This window comes from Capsicum annuum, chromosome 10 (assembly GCF_002878395.1).
Source record: "Capsicum annuum cultivar UCD-10X-F1 chromosome 10, UCD10Xv1.1, whole genome shotgun sequence".
In the NCBI taxonomy this organism is placed as follows: domain Eukaryota; kingdom Viridiplantae; phylum Streptophyta; class Magnoliopsida; order Solanales; family Solanaceae; genus Capsicum; species Capsicum annuum.
In genome coordinates, this window is record NC_061120.1 from 16412166 (window position 1) to 16430255 (window position 18090).

Sequence of the window (18090 nt, forward strand, 5' to 3'; positions counted from 1 at the left end):
CCTTTTGGCCTAGCATTGAGTTGAGTTGAGATTTGGCCTACTTACGTTTCCAATTTCTTAATGAAGGTTGAATGAGAGGTCACCGTTTGGATTAGTTAAGAGAAATCACTTTTGATCTCCCTTACCATTTTGTCAGTCCCTTCTACACACATTAGAATTTGGGCCAAGATATTTTTACTCTTGAATTTTTCAGGATCTATGGAGCTCGACTCCTTCTCCTTGGGCCTCTTATGAGGGGGAATATACTGGTCATAGTCTTTCTCTTTGTATCTCTACTCCCGATCTCTATCACGTTCTCTATTTCTCCAATCTCAATCCTTCCAACCTTGGTTCCTGCCTTGTCTTTGATTGGTAGGGCGGGAAATCCCCCAATTGGTTCGACAAGAACCTAATATCCTTACCAAGATTCTTCACTTTTTCATAATTATAATCCATAGTACTCTTAGAAGCAACAACATTGACCGTTTTAGGAGGGGCTCCTATCATATTTTTGGTAAGAAGGTCAAGTTGGGTCATAACCTTAGCCATATTCTCATCCCTTTCCTCATCCTTCTTCTTTTTCTCTTTGCTTAAAAAAATGCAGGAGACCGCATGGCCACCTCGGTGTATCTCGTATGCCATCCTCTATTTTGTTTTGTCCGTTTCTCTAGCAAGGTTTCCGCAACACTATAAGATAGCTTGACAAGAGAACCCCCGGCCCATTATCAACCACTATTTTGTTCAATTGATCCATTGCCCTGTAGAAAATTTTGAGAAGCATTTTCTTCGGCACCTCATGATTTGGGCATTACATCAATTCATCATTGAATCTTTGCCAAACTTCATACAAGGGTTCACAACTAAGTTGGCAAAAATTTTGTAATTTCATCCCTTACTTATAGCATTCGAGAAAGAGGAAAGTATCTATCGAATAATGCATTGTTGAGCTCAACCCAAGAAGTGACAGATCCCGCCGGTAAAGGTCGCAACTATAGAACCGTTTCTCTCATTAATGAGAATGGGAAAAATCACAACCGGATTGACTCTTGAGAAATGTGGGCAATATTAAATGGAGCGCACACATCAATGAAATTTTTCTTCTGTAGATTAGCATCTTCATGGGCTTATACTCCAAATAAACCTTCATTTGAAGTAAATGGAGCATCACATTAGTGACATGAAATACTCTATTCCCTTCTGCTAGTGGAATGCAGATAGCACTAGCACGACCCGTATCTCTAAGATGATCCATATCCTCAAGCCTATCAAAAGATATATCATTACTATCGTGTTGACTCAAGACATTGTGTATGCTATGATCGTCACCTGAGAAAAGAAAAAAATAAAAAATAATGTAAACTAAAACACTACGGCTAACCTAAGGTCACTAAAACCACCACAATTGTGAAAACTATGTTTAACTCCCCGGCAACGGCGACATTTTTTATAACGTTCAAACTTACATTCAAATTTAGATGTAAGGCGAACGTTATCAATATAATTACCCAACTAAAGTCGGGGTCAAATCCAAAAGGGGTGCAAACTTTGATTTCAAAGCCTACATGTGTTGGAAGTTAAAAAGACGTTAACCCGTAGTGTAAATTAAATAACAAGTAAAATTAAATTGGGGGATTTTTTTTAACAATGTTAAACACAAAGATAATCAAACACTATTAAGAGAATTATGGAATTAGGAGTGTTACCAAATTGAGAGAAACCGTGGGATTATGTTATCCTAGGTGGGAAGTATGCATGGTTTTATCAACAATTAGTCCAAGTTTAGTTAAGGGTTTAAGGTAGGCTAGATTTAGGGTCTTGGTTTTAATCTTTCAATTAAACACCAAATCTCACTCGTGGATTCTTTCAAATACCTCAAGAGTGCGTCAACTCTACCAATCCACTACCTCAACTAGCATCCTTATTTCTAAGATAATGCTATGAAATGAGCTAATTCAAGTAACACCTTATTTCTAAGATGATGCTATAAAATATGCTAATTCAAATTATTGTTCATAATTACTCCTCACCCACATCTCTCTTTCAAGAAGATATGGTATCTAAGACAATTAGGGTTTTCACTCCTAATTCTTAATTCGAACATGGAACAAAGGACAACATGATAAGGAGCTAACCTTCTAAGCTATCCTGATTGAAACACACCCTTCTAAGTTATCCTTGGGATACCCGGCGAAGCTAAGTTCATGGTCTTAGCATAAAAATCTAGGACAACATTATAAGGAGCTAACCAATCCATACCCAAGATGACATTATAATCTACTATATCTAATGCAATCACATCTACCCAAGTCTCGCGCCCAACAAAAGTCATAACACAAGATCGGTACACCCAATCCGCCACTAAAATATCTCTTATAAGGGTAGATATACGAATAGGAACATCAAGATACTCATAAGAAGAATTAAAGATATTTTAATTGCCAATAAGTACTTGCCAATACTTGTGATGACAACATCGGAGGCCTTTGCCTCCGACCTGGCAAGTATAGCAAGCACTGACCACGTCCACCACCTGACTGGGTAGTCCCTCGACTACCACAAAGGGCACCACTAACTTAGTCTCTCGCACCCCTAGTAGAACCTCTACCTCTCACAACCTATATAGGAGTAGCTCTTAAGACATGGCGGGGACAATCCATGGCCAAATGACCGATCTTATCATACACATAGCAAGCCATACGGCCTGGCTCAATGAAAGGAGGTACAGTTGAACTACGAAGATGACTTGAAGCTACCAAACTAGAAAATGAACTATCTAAATTCTAAAAGTCTGCCTGTACTATTCTACCATGATGCCTGTAAAAAAACTCTACAATCTCTACCTCGAGAGATGTGACCTATAAGCTCACCCTGACGGCGCATCTTTTTGGCTCTTCCCCGAGATACCCGAAGAATAGACTTAGTATTTTTAGTATGATCCACAATACTCTGAAACAACGCTCTATATACTATCATTTGAGTCATAGCAAGATGAAGAAAAACATCTAACCCCTTCTTGAACTTTTGAATCTTCTTATATTAGTTGCAATATTGGCATAAGAATATCTAAACAAGGCATGGAATCGTGCCTCATACTCCGCAACAGTCATGAAGCCCTGCTCTAAATGATCAAACTCATCTCTCATCTGATCCCTCAAATTGAATGAAACAAATCTGTCTAAAAAGGCCTTTATAAACTGATCCCAAGTTATCTCTGGTGAACTAAGAGGTCGACAACCAATAAGTGACCTCCAGTAACCTTTGGCTACATCTCTCAACTAGTAAGTAATATAAGAAACCCCATGTGACTCAAGCAAACTAAGGTTATGGAACTTCTCATGACAATCCATCAAGACCTCATAGGCATCCTCACCTACAAAACCATTGAACCTAGAAGAACCCAAATGAGTGAACCTTTCAAACCTCTTCTGATCTATAGAAGACATAGCTATACTCAAAATAATAGGAGACAGAGTAATTATGGCTGGTTGGGAATCCATCTGAGGAGGCATCATGGAAGAAGGCTGAACTTCTAACCTTAAAATACATATTCAGATACCAATATTGAAGGAGAAACCACACTCAGGGTCTATGGAGTACCATAAGTAGATGTCGATACAACATGAGAATCCATACTCGAAATTGGGGGAACACTAGGTGCACTTACAGAAGCGCCCTCCAAACGGGATAGTAACCAAACCAACAACCCCTCTATGATAGGGACAAAAGAACTCCATAGAACCGGAGTAGGACCCATATCTCCAACATGCTTATCTCAAGGCTTAGGGGAGAGTCCCCTAGTGCTATATCTATATAAGGAAAATCCCTGTGCCCTTCCTCCTCATCGAGCTCGAACACGCAACCTCAGACAATAGATCCAAATCTCTAGCCTCACTAGATCTAGTCTTCTCCATCTGTACAGAAAGAGTGAAATATGACTCAGAACACAAGGTACGAAAGATTTACATGATGCAGATTGAAATATGGAAAGTTTTATAAGGCTATTTTATAGCCTCCCAAAGATAGATATGAACGTCTACATACCAATCCACCAGTCTCTATTAGACACCCTGTTCTTACACTGTTAAGACCAATGAACTTGGCTTCTCTGATATCAATTTGTCACGACCCAAAAATCAAGGGTCATGATGGCACTTGTCACGACAAGCCTTGACATGTAAGCCAATCACCCAAACTGATATGAAATAAGAAATCAACACCAAAACCCAAGGCAAGACTCATAAAATAGAGTCCAACCACGCATATATAGTAAAAGCGAAAACACATAGACAAGATACCATACAATATCCCAAAATTTGGTGTCACAATGTAAGAGCTAACTAATACAACTCGAATGTCAAAATACATATGATATTCAAAAAGAAGTAACTCTGTCTCTAAATACAAATAAAGACATAGTCTAGATAAGTAAAGGTAGAAGTCAACTCTAGATGCATAGATCAACTACTACCTTGAATGGGCTCTAAGTATCGACTGATCAACTACCGCGAGGCGCACTCATATCTAGATCTACACTAAAAGGGCACAATAGGGATGAGTATGGTCCATTTGTACTCAGTAGGTATCATAGGCTGATTGAGTAAAGTAGAAAATAAAGTATATAAACATAAACAATGGGCATGTCACCTGCAATCAGAAAAATATCCCAAATGGTAGCCCACACCAACTTTACTAACACTTATAATATAGACACATATAACACTTACAGATAGATAAAAGAAGAGCAAACATACACGTACATCAAAGACAAGTGCGGGAAGATAGAATAAATATATAGATATCAAGTCAAAGATAGAAATACAATCATAACATAAGCAAGTCATGACCCAAACTAGGGCCTGGCCATGACGGGTATCTCAAGTCCAATAAGGATCAGAGACCACCCCCGACACCCAACCAAACAAAACACAATACCCCTAACATCGAATAAATTCCGAAAATATAACAAGATAGCATAGGATAAGATTAAAGAATTTTAAGACATGTCTATAATCGATAACCGATCAAAATAGTACACCAATAACTCCCAAGTCCACAGTAATCCACAACGCCTTCTCACAAAACCAAAATCAATAAAGTGTCGGGACATGCCCTCGACTCTGATAATGACAATGATACTGAAAATATTATTGATAAAGTAAAATCTCAATTCTATTCTAGGACTAAAAATTGATGAAATGTCTAAGTCTTCCACAGAATGGAAGCTTACCACTTCACCATAATGAACCGATGAACCGAGCTGATCCACCTAACTCTGTGCAGAAAAAGTAGAGGTATCTTTGGTGCCTGTATCGCATGGGGATACAGAGTTCAAAGATGGTTACTGGGTTGAGCACTAGCATATAACTCAAGGATAGGGGATAAACTAAGCCAAGTCAAATCCAATTTAAAACCATGTGCACATCATCATATACATACATAAATAATATATCGGGAAAGGGAACCAGGACTAAAATGCACTTTAAAACTTTAGCCTGGATTGTGTAGCTCAATCGCCATATCATAAGAAGGCACCCATGGGCTATATGGGTCCAGCTCTTCCTTAGTTAGAAGGGCCCCAGTACGTGAAGCCGCACGAACCAAAGGATGTACATATGAACCATGGAGGACTCAAACCTCCCATTATACAAAGATGACTTAAGCTGTTAATCATGTGATATAATATGGGGGACTCAAACCTCTCAACATATAATAATAATAAGGGGGATTCGAACCACCCGATTATGTAGACCCCTGCATTGGCAACCACGATTTCTAGTATTGGTCACTTGGGACCTCTACTTTCACGACTCATCTACATAACCCTTACTAAATCCCAATTAAAATATTTTACACACATTCCCATTTATTGAACCATGATACACATTTAGGCATATACTATTGGTATTGTCATACCAACTATACTTGAAAGGTAACATCAACATGCCAAAATAATTATCATCACTTCGGAAATTCACAACCTTTTTAGTTCAATATTCATTAACTTGGGGAAATACATATCCCTATAAGGTTCAATTAAAAATCATTATGCTTCATTAACTTTTCACATTATGCAATGGTTCAAGAGCAGTTCAATATGCATACTTTTTATATTCAAATCCAATTTCACAATATGGGGTTGAGGTCATTACCACTTCAACTGTCAATATTTGTAAAATTTGGGGAATTCACAATCCCCTAGTTTACTCACCATACCCATGCATCAAATTGGTTCTAAAACCGCTATTTAAACATAACCAATGCATATACAAGCATGGAACATCACATAAATAACAATCATTCAAAATCCTCAACCCATGTTAAAACCCAACATCAAAATCATATGAATCACTTTATAATGCATGATTTTAATAAAATTAAAATCGGGGAAGAGTAACATGCCTGAAATACCCAAAATTATGGAGAGAATTCAACCCATGAAGCTCTTATTGACCCACTTCTTGGAAACCACAAGTATGGATGCTTGAGAGACTTGAGAGGGAAAAAAGAATGTTTGGAGTATGTTATCGATGAAAATAGGTCCCCAAGTATGTTTATAGGTCGTGGGTTATTATTAGTATAAGAGGGAATATATAAAATACCCCCATTAAAAGTTAAAAAATAAGTCGTTGGTCGTTACAGGTTTTATTATGACTCATCATGACTTATTATGACTTGTCTCCACGAGTCGTTGTCAAGATAGTGTCACTAAGAACACAAACTATTGAGCTGACAACTCGCATACCATGGCTCATAATGGGACACTATGACATATAGGGTCCAGTCGTAGTCAACACAGAACCCATTTAAGTATACAATGGACATCATACGATTTGCACACAACAACCCGTAGTGAGTTCTCATGACTCATAGTGAGCCACTCATACTCAGAGCAGAAAAATTAGCCACACACTGGTTAGGCTACGATTTGGGTCCAACGACTCGTCATGACTCCCTATGACTTATAGGGTAAGTCGTAGTCAGGACAGTGAGGATAAAAATTCAAAAATTCCTTAAAGACCAATACTGAGGTGTTTCATTCTCCCCCATAGGACCATTCATCTTCGAATGATGGGTCAAGGCATCCCTTAACACGATTTAACATAGAAACATACCCACACTTACCTTTAACAAAGATAGAAAACAAAGATGTTAAGATCACACATATCTTAAGCACGATTTTCTGGACTAGGGAGACTTCATGTCCTCCTCGACTTCCCAAGTAGCTTCCTCAAATTTTTGGTTCCTCCAAAGAACCTTTATCGAAGCCACTTTCTTTGTCCGCAACCAATAAACTTGCTGATCCAAGATCTCCATTGAAACTTCCTCATAGGACAAGGAATTTGAAATGTCCACACCTTTCAAAGGAACACTGATGTGTGAGCAGATGCTAATACATTTGAGGATTTTAACTCTAAATAATTGCAAGGTCTTAAGGAACTTTTGTCATTTTTTATTGTGTTATCCTTGATTTTGCAGTATAAGTCAAGATGCAAGAGAACCTAATATAATGGAGGTGAAAAAGATGAATTCTGATGCAAATAGTAGGAAAGTGTGGCTGACGACATTTATGATAAGTCTTCAACCCTGTTACAGGCTATCAGAGTTGTCGTCAACCTAGATAGAAAATAGACTTCAGTTGAACTAAGTGAAAACATCGTGTGATAAGCCGTCAGAAGTGTGATAAGCCATCAGGATTGCCGCCAGTCTTAGGCCGAGAATTAGATTTAGAGTGACAAAGTGAGAATATTTCTGATATGTCGTCACATATCTAATAAGCCGTTAGGTTTCATTGTCACCCTTAAATAGGAAGTGCCAAAACTAAAGAAGGAGCTGACGACATTTTTGATAAGTCGTCAGACTCCTGATAAGGCATCATAAATGTTATCACCTGTCCGAAAAAAATACTGCACTCTATGATTTTGTTTCCATAATTAGGATGAAGTATTTAAAGAATAATTTAGGGTTTTATTATAGAAGGAGGGATCTGCACCTTGAACTGCAGGGTGGGACTTGGTCACTTTTCTCTGTAGTTTTGGCTCTTAAATTTGATTTCAATTTTCAATTTTTTGACTGAGTTGTGAGATATTCCTCTTGGATTTATTAGAGAATCAACTTCTGACTACATATTTTGTAAGTTTAATTACCTTGAGTTATGGATTCAATTGTTGTTATCTTTTTCTATTCCATGTGGAACTAAAACCCACAACTAGGGTTATGGGATCTATGATGATTCCTTCATTGATTTAATAGTTGGCTAGGGTTTGAATGATTGTAGGAACATCTTGATAATTCTTTTGTATTAATTATTTTCTGTTGGTTGCAAACAATAGATCTCACCTTATATTGATTTGCTCGAACTAAGAAATAAACGAAAGGTAGTGAATTATCAACAAGGATTTGGGAAAGTTAAGCTCCCATCTAATGGTTAATGCTGTAACAAGATTGACCAACTTGAGATAAAATCAGTATGAATAGGAGGGTTTCCTAAGTTCGAGAGAATTAGGAAGCCAAACATCTAGGTAGGTTGAGAAACACTTAGATGAACTATCGAAATTGATAATTGGTGTTTCCCACAAGTCATGAGAGCCCAGTACTACAGTCATTATTCAATGGAGGATTAATAGTCATAGTGATCCCAACCCTAGTTTCTCTCTATCATTGATTTGAACCGTTGAAATCTTAGTTTTGAGTTCTGAAACAAGTTGAACACTTAACCATTGTCTAATTATCCCCATTTTATCTTTTTATGTCATTTGTCTGAATTTAACTTATAGCTATAGTTTCAAATTAGTTTAATCGCCACTCACATTGTTCCCTGTGGATTCGACCCCAACTCCAAAGTTGGGTAAATATATTGACGACGACCGCCTTGCAATAAATTAACGTGTAAGTTGAGCGTTATCAAACACCCAACGAAGGATCACCCATGCACTTTCTCAATATCAAAACTTATAAGACCAGATGAACGGAGCTCAAGATAGAAGGCAACTCCAATTTATATTCAACATTGCCAACCCTTCTCAAAACCAAACATGGACCAGCATAACTGGGACTGAGCTTCCCCTTATTTCCAAACTGCATCACGCCCTTGATGGAAGACACCTTTAAGAACACCCAGTCACCAACATTAAACTCCAACTACCTTCATCTCATATCTACGTAGGACTTTTGGTAACTTTAGGCAGTCTTAAGATTATCCCAAATCACCTTCACCTTCCCCATGGATTGGAAAACCAAATCAGGACCAAATAACCTATTTTTACCAACCTCAAACCACCCAATAGGAGACCTACACCTCCTAACATACAAGGCCTCAAACAAAGCCATATCAATGCTAGAGTGATAACTATTATTGTAGGAAAATTCTATGAGAGGCTATTGGTCAAGCCAACTACCACCAAAGTCAATCACACAAGATCTGAGCATATCTTCCAATGTCTGAATGGTTCTCTCTGCTTGCCTATCCACCTGCGGGTGGAAAGCGGTACTAAGGCTCACTTTAATCCCCAAACCTCTCTAAAAGGAGTGCCAAAAGTGAGATGAGAATTGAGTACCTCGAATAGATATAATGGAAACTAGAGCACCCTGCAACTTCACGATATCCTCAATGAAAAGCTTAGCATAATCTTTTGCCAAATAGTTAGTCCTTACTGGCAAGAAGTGAGCAAACTTTGTCATCCTATCCACAATGACCCAAATGGAATCATACTGATGGTGAGACCATGGAAGACCAGTAACAAAATCCATATTAATTATTTCCCATTTCTACACAGGCAATTCAATTTCTTGAAATAATCCACCGAGCCTCAAGTGTTTTACCTTCACTTGTTGACACACCATGCACTTAGCCAAAAAGTTGGCCATATCCCTCTTTAAGTTACCACCAATAAATTTCTCTTAAGTCATGATACATCTTCATCGAACCAAGATGAACAGTATAATGCGACTCATGAGCTTTAGCCAAAATTCTTCCTTGTAACCCATCAACATCGAGAATTCATAATCTACCTTGGTACCTCAAGATACCATCACCACCAATCTCGAAAGACATCACTTTCTACCTACCTACATCCTTCTTGGTCTACATCAAGATAAGGTTCAAGACCTGCTTCTCCTTTACCTCCGCACCAAGAGATGACTTTGTCACCTCTTGCACAATCACACCACCATCTTTGAAGTCCAGGATACAAACTCTAAGATTAGCCAAATGGTGGATATCCTTCACCAGTCCTCGTTTCTCCTCATCCACATGAAATAAGCTTCCCATGGACAACTTGCTAAGAGCATCAACAACCACTTTAGCTTTACCTGGGTGATAATGGAGACTCATGTCATAGTCCTTTAGTAAATCAAGCCACCTCCCTTGCTTGAGATTTAGCTCTTATTAAGTAAACACGTATTGTAATCTCTTATGATCAGAATAAATATCCATATGGACCCCATACAAATAAGGTTGTCAGATCTTCAATGCAAACACCACAACTAATAATTCCAAATTATGAGTTGGATAGTTCTTCTCATGAACCTTTAATTGTCTAGAAGCATACGCAACCACCTTGCCATGTTGCATCAACACACAACCCATCCTACTGGGGTGCATCACAATAGACAACAAAACCATCAGTACCCTCAGGTAGAGTCAAAATCGGAGCCAAAATCAACCTATCCTTCAACTTCTCAAAACTACCCTCACAAGCACCAGACTACAGGAACTTCACCTTTTTCTGAGTCAACTTAGTCAATTGGGCAGCAATAGAAGAGAAACTTTCCACAAACCTTCTATAATAACTAGCTAAACCCAAGAAGCTCCGAATATAGTTGGAGTAGTAGGTCTAGGCCACTACTTAACCAATGCAACTTTCTGTGGATCTACCATGATCCCTTCACAAGAAACAACATGACTAAGATAAGTAACAACATTTTACCAAAACTCACACTTTGAGAACTTCACATATAACTATTGTTCTTTCAAGGTTTACAACATAAAATGGAGGTGATCGCCATGATCCACCTTACTCTTAGAATACGCCAAAATATCATCAATAAATACAATTATGAATAAATCCAAGAACTGATAGAAAACCCGATTCATGAGATTCATAAATACTATCGAGGCATTAGTCAAACCAAAGGACATCACCAAAAACTCAAAATAACCATCCCGAGTTTGAAAAGCAGTCTTAGGGATATTCGCCTCCCTAATCTTCAAATGATGGTAACCAGACTGAAGATCAATCTTAGAAAAGTACTTAACACCCCGAAATTGATCAAAGAGATCATCAATCCTTAGAGGGGGATACTTATTCTTCACGGTCACCTTATTTAATTGGTGGTAATCTATGCACATCCTAAGGGACCCATCTTTCTTATGCACGAAAAGCATGGGAGCACCCCATGGAGACACACTGGGGTAAATAAATCCTTATACAGAAGATCTTCCAACTACTCCTTGAGTTTTTTCAACTCAGCCTGAGCTATTCTATAGGGATGTATAAAAATAGGATGGGCGTCCGAAAAAAGATAAATCCCGAAATCAATTTTCCTATCGGGAGGAATACCAAGAAGATTATCAAGGTACATCTTGACAAATTCATAGACCACAGGGACAGACTGCAAAGAAGGACCTTTGGATATAGAATCCTTAGAATGCACTAGATGATAGAGACACCCCTTGGAATCAATTTTTGGGCTCTAAGCTACGAAATGAACCTTCCCTTAGGCACTAGGAAAATACCTTCCCACTCAATCACCAGGTCATTAGGGAAGTGGAAACTGACCTTCGGGTCCAACAATCAAAAGATGCATAGCACAATGCAACCAATCCATCCCCAAAATCATGTCAAAGTCTAACATGTCAAACTTTATCAGATCCACTAGGGTCTCCCTACCACAGACCGATATCATACAACCCCTATAGACCCTTCTAGCCATAATAAAGTCACCCACCAAACTGTACATAGAGAAGAGAACCGAAATACACTCAGGATCAAAACCAAAATGAATAGCCACATAAGGGGTCACATAAGAGAGGATAGACCCAAGATCAAGTAGACAATATACACCATAAGAGAAAAGTTTGAGTATACTAGTAACAATATTAGGGGATGCCTTAGAATCCTGGTGGGTGGCAAGGGTGTACAGACAATTTCGACCACCATCGGAGCCAGAAGCAAAAGTAGCACCTTTTGATGCCGGAGCTAATGAAGTAGCAACAGAGATCTTATTTTCCCCAGAAGTATCCCTAGAAGGACAATCCCTCTGTATATGACCACATTTAAAACATTTGTTCCTCCTTTCTTCACAAACACCATAATGCACCTGACTATAAAATCTACAAGGGGAATATGATGGAGTTGATTGAGCCCCACTAGCATGTGGTTGGGCATCTTGTACTCTGGGACCAACACTATTCTGGAAACGACGATCACTTGACATCTTAAGAAAGGAGCGCTAACCATAGAGCAGGAATTAGAATTGCCCAACTTATACTTAGACTATTTTCCATCGTCTCTACCACCCTGCTGTTGATCTCTTCCCTAATTCAAGCATCTTATTCTGCCTTATTTGCCATCGTCTCTACCATTCTGTTGCTGATCTCTACCCTAATTCGAGCATCAAAACTTTTTATTTTGTATTTCACTCATCTCTACTTGCTTCTTCTTTTCCTCTTCCACTTGTTGCATATACACCAGAATTCTAGAGATGTCCATATCCTTATTCAACAAGGCGGCCTTGCTTTCTAAGATCAAATCACAGGACAAACCAATAGAAAACTTCCCCATTCTAGCCCTCATGCTAGACACTAATTCAGGAGCATATCGTGACAGCTAATGAAACTTTAAGGCATACTCCTTTACTGTCATCCTGCCTTGCTTCAAATTCAAAAATTCCTCAATTTTTTGCCTTCCTTAACTCTGAAGAAAAGAAGCAATCAAGAAAAGAACTAGAGAACGCATCCAATAAAGCGGGCGCAGTGTCATCACCCCTAAACTAGTCCTATTCCTCATAACACTAATACACCACATCCTTCAACTGATAAGTAGCAAACTTTACCCCCTCTACATCAGTAGCATGCATCACACAAAAAATCTTTACCATATTATCAATGAAATTTGAGAGTATTCCTCTATTTTAGAGCCAGTGAAAGTCGGAGAACTCAACCTCATAAATTGTCCAACTCTAGTGGCTTCAGAAGATGGAGCAAAAAAAGCAACACACTTAGTATGAGTGGCCACCAACTGGGTCAACAAATAGATTGACTGACAAAACTCAGCATAAGACACACTAGCTTGAGGTATTTGAGGAGGGCTAGGGGGGACCGAGGGAACTCCACTAGGAAAATTAGAAGCAACAACCCTATACCCGGTGTGAACTTCTTGAGTAGGATGAGCTCCGTCCACACTTTCCTCAGACGGGACAAAAGAGTTTCCATGATTATCACATCTTCTGGGAGGCATAATCTGAAAAGTTAACATACGGGAATTAGAAGAGATTTCAAGATCTTAGACTCTATAGCTCAAAATAGAACAACAAGAAAGGAAAATATTCCTAAATGACTCGTAGCCTCTCCCTTATAAGTGTGGTGCGTTATACACCCATAAAAGAAACTCTACTTGACATGAATTTATGGACACCCAATGACACCAAAACTAGGATCTGATACCAACTTTTTTATGACCCAAATCAGGACCTATCCATGATGGGTATCTCAAGTCCAATAAGGACCGGAGACCACCACCTACACACATCAAACAGAACACAATACCTCCAACATTGAATGAATTTTGAACATATAACAAGATAGCATAGAGTAAGATAAAAGGATTTAAGACATGTCTATAACCGATAACCGGCTAAAACAACCAACCAATATCTCCCAAGTCCACGGTAATCCATAGAGCCTTCTAATAAAACCGAAATTAATAAAGCATCGGGATATGGCCTCGACCCTAACAATGACAATATTAATGATAAAGTAAACTCTCGATTCTATTTTAGGACTAGAAATTGGTGAAATATCTATGTCTTTTAGAGAATGGAAGCTTACCACTTTACCACAATGAACCGGCGAATCGATCCAATCCACCTAACTCTGCATAGGAAAAGTAGAGGTATCTGTGATGCCTGTATCATGTAGAGATACAACATCCGGAGATAGTTAGTGGATTGAGCACTAGCATGTAACTCAGGGATAGGGAATAAACTAAGCCAAGTCAAATCCAATTTAAAACCATGTGCACATCATCATATACATACATACATAAATAATATGCCGGGAAAGGGAACAAGGCTTAAAATGCACTTTAAAACTTTAGCCTGGATTGTGTAGCTCAATCACCATATCATAAGAAGGCACCCATGGGCTATATGGGTCCAGCTCTTCCCTAGCTGGAAGGGCCCTAGTACGTGTAGCCGTACAAACCAGAAGATGTACATATGCACCATGGAGGACTCAAACCTCCCAACATACAAAGATGACTTAAGCTCCTAATAATGTGATATAATGTGGGGGACTCAAACCTCTCAATCATACAATAATAATAAGAGGGACTCGAACCACCCCGTCATGTAGACCCCCGTATTGGCAACTACGATTTCCAGTAGTGATCCCCCGGGACCTCCACTTTCACGACTTATCTACATAACCCTCATTAAATCCTAATTAAAACATTTAACACACATTCTCATTTATTGAACCATGATACACATTTAGGCATATACTGTTGGTATCGTCATACCAACTACACTTGCAAGGTAACATCAACATGCCAAAACAATATCATCACTTAGGAAATTCACAACCTTTTTAGTCCAATTATTCATTAACTTGGGGAAATACATATCCCTATATTGTTCAATTAAAAATCATCATGCTTCATTAACTTTTCACATTATGCAATGGTTCAAGAGCAGTTCAATGTGCATACTTTTTATATTCAAATCTAATTTCACAATATGTGGTTGAGGTCATTACCACTTCAACTGTCAATATTCACAAAATTTAGGGAATTCACAATCCCCTAATTTACTCACCATACCCATGCATCAAATTGGCTTCAAAAATATAACAAATACATATACAAACATGGAACATCACATAAATAACAATCATTCAAAACCTTCAACCCATGTTAAAACCCAACATCAAAATCATATGAATAACACTTTATAACACATGATTTTAACAAAATTAGAATTAGAAAAGAGTAACATGCCTGAAATACCCAAAATTATGGAGAGAATTCAACCCTTGAAGCTCTAATTGATCCACTTCTTATAAACGGCAAGTATGGATGCTTGAGAGACTTGAGAGGGAAGAAAGAATGTTTGGAGTATGTTATCGATGAAAATAGGTCCCCATGTATGTTTATAGGTCGTGGGTTATTATTAGGATAAGAGGAAAATGTATAAAATACCCCTATTAAAAGCTGAAAAATAAGTTGTCGGTCATTATGGGTCTCATAATGACTCATTACGACTTGTCTCCATGAGTCGTTGTCAAGACAGTATCAGTAGGCACACACACTATTGACCTTATGACTCGTACACCAAGGCTCGTAATAGGACACTATGACTTATAAGGTCAAGTCGTAGTCAACACAGAACCCATTTGGGAATCCACTGGACATCCTACGATTTGTACACAATGACCCGTAATGAGTCCTCATGACTCGTAGTAAGACACTCATACTCAGAGCAGAAAACTTATCCACACATACTTTCAAGCTATGATTTGGGTACAATGATTTGTCATGACTCCCTACGACTAGTAAGGTAAGTCGTAGTCGGGACAGTGAGGATAAAATTTCAAAAATTCCTCAGAGATCAACACCTAGAGTATTTCAAAGCACAATATATGAAGTTAGATAAAGATGATGATGATGATTTGATGCAAGAGGTCATCTCACAACCTCCGTATATACCTATCAAGCTATGCTCCTGAGGTAGGACCTATGGGCGGTTCGTCAACCCATATACAACCAATATTGAATACCAATATCCATATCTCCTCTTCGAAACATACATCGATAGAGGGTTTTAAAGATGTCATATTTTCTATCAGAAAAAACTAGTATTTCCAGTATTTTCATGGTGGTACCAATGTTTCAGGAATGAATATGATACGAGGATGTAATGCTCACAATTAACCAAAATGAGAATATTCAAAATCCAACCAATATACTAGCCAAGTGAGCCAAAATCTACTTAAATCAACAAACCATTCATGATCCGATATAGTCCAAAAACTATCAAGTGAAACATGCAAGACAATGTCATAGATACCATATAAATCCCAAAATCTAGGCTTTTTGCACCGAAAAAAAAGTAAAACCAAACATGCATATATTAATACCAGGCTACAACATCATATAATACCCCACATGGTCACACATACAACAAATAGTGTCTCACGATCATAAAATAATATCCACATAGGCCCCCACATGGGCACATAAATCACCTAACATATTTTTTATGATACAATCCCATACCTATAGCATGCCTTTACATTATTATTAACTACCCAACCCATCTTTAAGAAAGTTAAGCCATAACCTACCTCGAAAGCCAAAAATCAATCCCAAAAATCTTCAATCCAGAGCTTTCCCCAAACGAACAGACCTAGAATCAACTAAAGTATATAAATATAGAATCTATACGTCAAAAGAAATCCAATGACACTCATATTACCCACTTCCAAATTGAGGTCAAAATGGGCTTTCAAAAAAAGGGTAAAATTGGAATTTTTGTTTAAAAACCTATTTTCAAAAATCAAAGGAACTCATAGGAGAAAACCCAAGTGAAAATAGGTTAGAAGTGGGGTATAAATCAAAAAAATATTATTTTTAGGCCTTTCAGGCTAAAATTCCCAAATTTCACCATTTTACATCTATATTTTAACGAACTTTAAATGATAAAAATTAAAGAAAAGTAATTAAAATAGGGATTTGGAGCTTACCCAAGCTTAGAAATAGAAGAAAGTGCTCAAAAACTCAAACCCCAAGCTCCAAGTCTCAAAAAAGGTGAAGAATCACAAAAAAAGAGCATTTAAATATACCAGGTACTACTAAAGTAGACCATGGGTTGCTATAGCAGTCAGTGCTAAAGTGCCCAGGTGTCCTAAAGTGATACCCAAATAAGGGTCACAGTCCGCTAAAGCGGACCTCAGACCACTTTAGCAGTAGACGCTAAAGCTCCTAGATTACCGCTTTAGCGGTACCTGCAAGGCGCCCAGGGCCGCTAAAGCACCTAAAGGGCCGCTTTAGCGGTCACACCAACAGCTATGCACCAACTGGAGACTTGGAGAATTCTAAGTCTCTGCAGACCCCTCAGGATTCATCTTGAATCTCGAGAATACAAATGAACTATGCTACTCTATCAAATTTGATGCTTCGGACTCAATGGCGATATTAGATTATAAAAAAAGTATCGTTTTCATAGAGTTGGCCCCCAAAACCCAATTTCACAACTTTTCAAATCAAGGGTCGAGATATAAAAGCCGTAAAACCACACCAAACATGCTACTAATCTAAAATCAATGTTTCGGATCTGTTGGCGCAGTTTATTTTGTCATCCAGCGGACAAATCAATAAATATTAACTGAAGTCAAATATAAGGATTTTTAAGCCACCAAAAATCACAAACTCACACAAATCACATCAAAATGTATTAAAAACTGTGGCAATCATCCCCGCAATTTAGAAATACCACAATGCAACAATGGGGAGGGGTAAAAAATCAAATCACATAGAAATAAATATTCCACACAAATCACCAAAAATCAGGTCAGTACATCGCGTGAATATCATTATGCTTCTTTTTGGATTCAAAAGAGATAAACACGAGTGTAGTAACAAAGAAGAGGAGACGAAAAAGATCATTGTGCAACTCTATTGTTCAATCTGTAAAGGCAGGTTATGTAATATATAAGGAAAATAGAAATTTGCCTCATCTATGATTTGTTCCTTTTTTTTCGTTATTAGCTATGTAATTTTATAGATTAATATTATTTATAACCATATATTGATTATTATGTAACACCTTTATGTTTATGCATTGTTAGATCCCTGAGCCACATTGTCCTGTATGACTCCCTATATAGCATTAGAC

General features: G+C 38.0%; 1 non-coding gene across 1 annotated transcript; it reads left to right on the forward strand.

The window, feature by feature from the left end:
• Positions 1-770: 770 nt before the first annotated feature.
• LOC124888324 lies at positions 771-877 on the forward strand. Its single transcript, XR_007046451.1, has one exon. It is a non-coding gene; the product is annotated as a small nucleolar RNA R71 (small nucleolar RNA).
• Positions 878-18090: the final 17213 nt, after the last annotated feature.